An 8113-nucleotide genomic window follows, 5' to 3' on the forward strand; every position below is an offset into this window, starting at 1 on the left:
TCACATGTGGTCATACGTATACACTTTAACTTCATTATACGCGAGGATTTAAGTATAGGTCAGTTAAATCACATGTGGTCATACGTATACACTTTAACTTCATTATATGCGAGGATTTAAGTTTAGGTCAGTTAAATCACATGTGGTCATACGTATACACTTTAACTTCATTATATGCGAGGATTTAAGTATAGGTCAGTTAATCACATGTGGTCATACGTGCACTTTAACTTCATTATACGCGAGGATTTAAGTACAGGTAAATTTAATTACATGTGGCCATACGTATACACTTTTACTTCATTATACGAAAGGACTTAAGAAAAGGTCATTTAAATTACGTATGGTGTTAATATGTGAGTATGAAAACCTCTTTCATAATTGCCTCAGACAATTCAGTTTGGGTTAACGTCCTGTTATTAACTGATATTAGAAAACATACCTTCAATGATATTACGGTAGTGGCACATAATTATCTATTGACATCTCCAGGTTCATTTGAAACTGAAACCAGTCAACATTCGCCAAGTTGCTACAAAATGTCCAACACGTCAGATAACAGTGTGATTAGTACGGCGATCCAAACAAAGGAGCCGCCATTAATGGCGTTCACTATCACCTCTTATATAACATTTATTTGGAGTGGTATTAAGCACCTTATCCGTGGTCAGTAAACGGGGCAGGGGTTGTAATTAGCCAACAGGCTACCACAATTCGATACGCTGGGAAAACGGGTTGCCATGGCAACTCAACCATTATCGCCTAAAAGTTACATAACTGACCCTGGTGTGGCCTTGACCTGAGATTAGTCGCGTGAGATGAATGACCTAGTAGTGACCACGGTCCAGTCAAAACAATCCCCTGACCCGTGAACGCCCTCTGTAGTGGACATAAATAGAAACTAGTGCATTATTTACCACTAAATCACGCTCTGCTGGGATTCACAAGCTAGAGGCTTCAGTAGTTTTAATAACTGTTCACGAGGGTTCACATGCCCTGACTTCAAAAGAAGTGGTCCAAGGGCACTATATAATGCCCCCCTTCTTCAAAGAAGTGGTATTGCAGTCGTAAATATGAAACGTCAGTGACACACAATTAACAGCTGAAACAGATTCCATTGGGTGTAAAATTCATGAAAATTATTTGAACGGTGCATTGAAGATCAGTACTAGCACCTGGTGTTGGGGAAATGAACCGACAATTATGCTCATAAAAATCATCTGAACATTTCCCTGTGGCAGTTGTACAAATACAAAAATCCAAACGACATAAGCATGTGCTAATTTCAAACCAATAGTGTTCAATCATATCTAATTAGCCTCGTAATTATATTGTTTTCTTTGTACATTCTCACACCTTTGTTGTGTAAACATATTTTATCTATATATGTTCACTCTGTGCACTGACTCAGCATTCACTTGATAAAGGAGCAAGAATTAGCTCTGAAACGTCGTGTAAGGAATCAAAAGAAGTTGTTATCCATAAACAAGTGTCATGTATTGATGTTCGTTCAACTTCTAAATGCCTTTCAAGAACTTTAACAGTGTTTATTTTACACATTATCTTTGTATTTTATACTAAATCAATACATTGGACAACAGTCCTTGCGAGGCAAATGTTGCCATATCATTGCAAAGTGTTGATATTTAAGCGTTAAAAGTTTAATATGTATCACAGAGTTTGCTCCTTATAATTTATCATCAAGTTCCGATAAACATCACATACCGTTATATAAAAGAACATCTTTAGATATCTTCTCGTGATAAACATGCATATCGGCGTTTGATAGATATTATTCATCCGCTTGTTTCGATTAGGATCACATATCCTCGCAAGTTAGTTCAGATTTGCATTTACAGATATCTTCTAAAGTTAGGAATAATTTATTCATGTCCAAATAAAGATACATACTGTTATTTAAGATTATTTATAGCTCTTATCAATATGACTATGGTCGCGATAAGCACATGTTCAGGTATAAGTTGAAATAAAAATAGAAAGTCTGATAAAATTTTAAAAATTAAATCGGCCAATGATAACTAAGGTTACTAAATATGTTTTTCAAATTCGTTAAAATGGCAAATGTAGCTTTACCCACAAATCGAATAGCTGAGTAGTTGTAAGTACAATGTTATCTTGATGCAAGAGCATCTGAAGACAAGTAGTTGGTTACCATGGCGATGAGGACGCAAGCACAGCTGATGTATCCCCCCTGGTGTCTGTCCTCTATACATGATTATCGTCTATCATGGTTGTGCACAAATATCGGTTTCTACTTCTCAAAGGAAGTACGCTGTGGGGTAGCCTGGTGGTTAAAGCCCTCGCTCGTCACGCCGAAGACCCGGGTTCGATTCCCCACATGGCTACTATGTGTGAAGCCCATTTCTGGTGTCCCCCGCCGTGATATTGCTGGAATATTGCTAAAAGCAGCGTGAAACTAAAACTCACTCACTCAAAGGAAGTTTGATATTACTACAGTTAGTCGGTACTGAGTGAGTGAGTTGAGTTTTACGCCGCACTCAGTAATATTCCAGCTATATGGCAGCGGTCTGTAAATAATCGAGTCTGGACCAGACAATCGAGTGATCAACAACATGAGCATCGATTTGCCCAATTGGGAACCGATGATATGTGTCAACCTCCTACGACAAGCATGGGTTACTGAAGGCCAATATTCTAACCCGGACCTTCAGGGGTCCAGTCGGTGTTGAGAGTAAACATAGTAATATGAAATAATCAGATTTTTCAGTGTTGTTACGATACCTATGCACGGCGCTAACTGCTTTTCTTTCTATGCGTTGTACAATTTGAAAAGTTAAAAGCCAGTCACTAAGTTGAGTTTAACGTATTTTCAGTAATGTATGGAATCCTGGAAGGGACATTGTCGCGTTGTCGCATTGTCGCGTTGTCGCCCTCTCAAATACAAGCAAAATGAGGCAAAATTAACCAAAACGCGACACCCGACATCGCGACAACGCGACATTTCGCCCATTTGTCGCGATGTCGCGCGTCGCGTTTTGGTTTATTTTGCCTCATTTTATTGGTTTTTGAGAGGGCGACAATGCGACAACGCGACAATGTCCCTTCTCGGATTCCATAGTAATGTTCCAGACTCTGTTACAACGGCCAAACCGGGATAGACCTCACGTATTGTAGCAATATGGAAAATCGAACTCGTGTGATCAGTGTGACGAGCCAACGCTTTAACCACTGTCCTACCCTACTGCCCTTTGAAGCTGACCCCAAGGAACGTATATTATTTGTAAATAATTAATACATGTACAGACTTTTGTTTTCACATTTTGTTAAGAAAAAGCAGTATTAGAATACATATTCCTTCCGACCTTGTCCTGGTTAAAATCAGTCGACTCATATTGATAATAACCGCCTCCGTGGTGTAGTGGTTAGAGCGTCCGCCCGGAGAGTGGAAGGTCGCGGGTTCGATCCCCGACCGCGTCATACCAAAAGACGTTAAAATATGGTACTTGTTGATCCCTGCTTGGCGCTCGGCATTAATGGGTACAACAAGGACTGGTCGGCTCGGAGTCAGTATAATGTGTCTGAGTGGGGTATTCATGTTTCACTGCGGTATGGTATCTCAGTGGGCTAGCACTATAAAACCAGCTTAAGTCTGGGCTAGTACAAGCAGCCGCACATACACATACACACGCATGCACACGTCGTCATATGAGCGAAATATTCTCAAGTACGACGTTAAACCAAATTTCACCTCACCTCACCTCATATTGATAATATAACAAGGCGCGGGTATGAAGGTCACTTGATGGAGCCGAGGTAAGGTTAGGCAACATGTCGGAATTATCGGTTAAAATATGTGGGCACACCTTAAACAACAAGCGACCAAACCTTTTGACAAAAGTTTCGCTGCAGCTGGTAACAAACTACTACGTGTATTCAGCTTCACCGAAATCTGCGCTACAACAGTTAAATCGGACAAATTAATGAACTAAGAGAGACGGGCGTCCAGACAATCCCGTGACTGTGATAAAAGTGACGAATTGGTAAATATACTTGACATATACTATTCAACTTTACGTAAGGTATGCTAGATTTACACGACAATAAGTGTCGTGTGAATCGTACATATACAATACTATTTTTTTGGTTTTTGACGCCACACTCAGCAATATATAGAGGTGGTCTGTAAAAAATAGAGTCTAGACCAGGCAATCCAGTGATCAACTCCATGATCATCGATCTATGAAACTGGGATACGGTGATATGTGTCAACCAAGTCAGCGAGCCCGATCACCCGATCCCGAAATTGCCTCTTACAAGCATGTGTTGCTGAAGATCTATTCTAACCCGGATCTTCATACGTCCAACTAAACTTTGCAACACAACCAATCTGCTGTTGACGTCCAGGGCCCCGTTCCTCAAAGCGATCGTAGCGCTACGACAGTCGTAAGTCTATGTTAAAGTATGGGAGTTACGATCATCGTAGCGCTACGACAGTCGTAAGTCTATGTTAAAGTATGGGAGTTACGATCATCGTAGCGCTACGACAGTCGTAAGTCTATGTTAAAGTATGGGAGTTACGATCATCGTAGCGCTACGACAGTCGTAAGTCTATGTTAAAGTATGGGAGTTACGATCACCTTAGTGCTACGATCGCTTTGAGGAACGGGGCCCTGGTGAGGTTTGTTTGTGGTTTGTTCACCACTCTGCAATATCTCGGTTATATGACGACCGTGGTCTGCACCACATGACCTAGTGGTTGACGTCATGAGCACCGATCTACGCAATAGGGATACGGTGACATGCATTTGCCAAATCTGAATACGATTTCTTTAGTTGCCACTTACTAGCACTGGACTGTTGAAGACCGAGTCAAATCCGGATCTTCAGAGCGGCATATGTGTCATGTAGAAGTGTTCATTGCAAATATATCTATCTCTATGAGATCTAGTTATGTTGAAATTTACATTGGGACTCTGATATGTATACACAATGATATAACATTAGCGTCAGATCCCACACAAATTAATTTTACTTGTATGTGAAAGTGTTCATTATTTAAATGTCAAGATATGTATTCCGTGTTGTTGGTGAAACTCATAGTACACTATTACAATTTCAATACGTTCAGGAAGAAATATGTCACATGTTGAATGTCAGGATACTTACCCAATGTATTACAGTCAAATACCATTGTTGATGTTAAAGGGGGCTGCGTAAATGCCCAGAGTTCGACACAACCACAAAATGAGGACTTAAAAATATATACGTAGGGACCAAGCAATTATTTCGAAACAGCTGTAAGTTCGACTGCATATAATACAAAATGTCACACCACCTGTGATGCAAGGAGTAGATAAAACGTTTTGACCCTAACAATGATGAACTGCGTTGATAGAGTTTGGTGCTAATTATTTGTCATCAAAATTGCCTCCGAGATCCATACAAACATGAAACTAGCCAGCCAGGCTCCCACTGATGTAGAAGACGTCATCCTGGTATGTAAAATGTAATCAACGGCATTGACGTCATCACCTTTTGCATAGAATAATGTTTACAAAACAAATGATTACATACAAATAATTGACGGCTGCAGCATATGTCGGTTTCTTGCGAATATGGAAAGGATTTTGCAACTTTCATCATTTCAATAACCCTGCAGATTTGATTTAACAAAATATCGGGTATAGCATCTACCTTAGACTTGCAGAAGCTTAAGTCTCTAAGTAGTCTGTCTCACAGTCCCTGAACCACATTATTTTCCCTACTGCCAAGCCCTCTCTGCAGTGCTAAAGCCCTAAATAAAGCAAGTCTAGATTTCCGCAGAATCTCTGGTCTCCCTAGGGCGCCTTTTCAATTTAATTGGGCTTGTTTGTTACTATCAAAATTATATATATTCAGAGACTAAGCCTTAGTCTAGTCTCTAAGGTAATGATAGTTTAAATGAAAATTTCTGAAAAAATATAAATAACAGACTAGCATCCTGTGCTGTCCGCTCATCTAGACTGGCCTGTTTAAGGCTAGAATTACAGTTTATCCATGGGCTCAGCATTCAGTACAGCCTTGGAGCAAGGCTACATCTACATAACAAGACAGTAGCGTACCTGCCATTAGGCACTTTAGGCACGTGCCAACACTTAATTTTTTTCGGCGATTTGTTTCACATGTGGGATGTTATGGATCTATCAGCTGGTACATAACATTTTATGGTCAAATAGAATAACGACTTTAGCTGAAATAGCTATTTTGTCTTTACTTAAATACGTAATTAATATGTGATAGAATACTAGATGTATCAGTTCAGTTTCAGTAAGTTCCCAATGAAAACATATTTTTATGAAATGTTGGAAATCATTATTTTTGCAGAAAAATATAGCAGGAAATGTTGCCTGGAGCAACCCTTTTTATGAAAACTGTGTGGGGGTGGGGGTGGAGGTGGGGGAAAACCTCCCTAAGGTCTCGCGCTACGCACACTCGCACGACCAGTTGTGCCTACATTTCATTACTTTCCAGGGTACGCCCCCTGCTTTGAAGATACCAAACTACAAAATGTCCATTGGTCATGCTAGTCGCACCACATTTAGTTGTCACAACCGTACTTCGACATCCACTATGTACCGTGATACACAAATCACTTTGCCACTCATTACACTTCTGATAGTGAACCTTTAACGCTGAATATCACAGCCTGTACATGCTCGATCCTTTTCGTGTTTGTCCGTCAGTTTCCGCTAATCACGTGACTGGACAGCTCAGTCCACCTCGAGCCAGGAAGTCGTCCTCAAAGCAGGAAGGTAAACGATCGTCCCTCGACATGCTTGCCAGGTTACGCTGAAGCAAGGCTCGTAAACGATGAAAACTGACCTTCGCCTTATCCTGCGATGGGACGATTGAAGTTATGGCATGGTTGGAATTCCTGCAGTTTCCTGATTGGTAAGGGGTCGCTGCACGATTCAAACCATCCAAATCTTGTTTGACCTCGTTGCACCCTACATCCCTTCGTATGTCGCCCCAGCGAAGCAGAAAGGGGTTTCAGGGTGGTAGGACACAGACCACCCTCAATGGTGTAATCCACCTTGATCTGTGTCTTACATAGCTCAAGTCAAACAGGGGATTATTGCACGGTACACTTCCTTACATACCGGCCGTAACTCACTCTGGTCTTCTTAGAGATCACAACTTGTACTTCGTTTACACCAGAGACCATATAATAGATAGGGTCTCTGTTTACATCTACTTCAACTGTCTGGGGCTGCTCCATGTCGAATGGAAATGTCCTAAGCTCAAGAGCAGATAACTCGCTAGACTAACGCTTAGTGTCTGAAAACATAATTTGGATTGAAACCAGAGACGATATAATAGACCCTCTATTACATGGTCTCTGTTGAAATTATAGATCTTTTTAAATTGACAAGGAACCCGAGAGAGCTTGGAGTTCAGAACCTGAACAGGAGGAAAATCTAGACTTTTCCTTGTACTCAAAATGGTGTTGATGTAGCTGATTCTATATAAACTGCTGTTGTTTAAAGAGTCATGTACATTCTTTACTATTTATGAAATCAAATGACCTTACATGTAAAGGCTACTTAGCATTTTATCCACAGAAATAAGGACATCTTAAGGCCAAGTCCCGGGAACATAGAGCTTCTGGCTCGCTAATTGGCTGTAATTCTTTAAATAAATATATGATGGGGGCTTGTTGAGCGCCCTGTCTTCTCACCTCTCTGCCATTTACAAGTAAAGCGGCGTTGGGGTAGCCTCGTGGTTACAGCGTTCGATCGTCACGCCGAAAATCCCGGTTCGATTCCCTACATAGGTACAATGCGTGAAACCCATTTCTGGTGTCCCCCGCCGTGATGTTGCTGGAGTATTGCTGAAGCGACGTAAAACTAAATTCACTCTCTGCAGGCAAAATACTGAATTATGTTGCTGCTTCATTGTCTCGCAGCTGAATTGTGTTGGATTAATGAAAATGTAACATATTAAATTTTGGTATAAAACTGACACGATAACGTTCTGTGTAAAATTACACCCGATGATACCGGTTTATCCAACATCCGAATATCCCGACATCTGATCTGAGCACCTAAACCATCTGTCTAATCCGACACCTTCCGACACCCGATGTAGATAC

This window comes from Haliotis rubra, unplaced genomic scaffold (genome assembly GCF_003918875.1).
Source record: "Haliotis rubra isolate DU_JTF1 unplaced genomic scaffold, ASM391887v1 Scf71, whole genome shotgun sequence".
Taxonomy (NCBI): Eukaryota; Metazoa; Mollusca; class Gastropoda; order Lepetellida; family Haliotidae; genus Haliotis; species Haliotis rubra.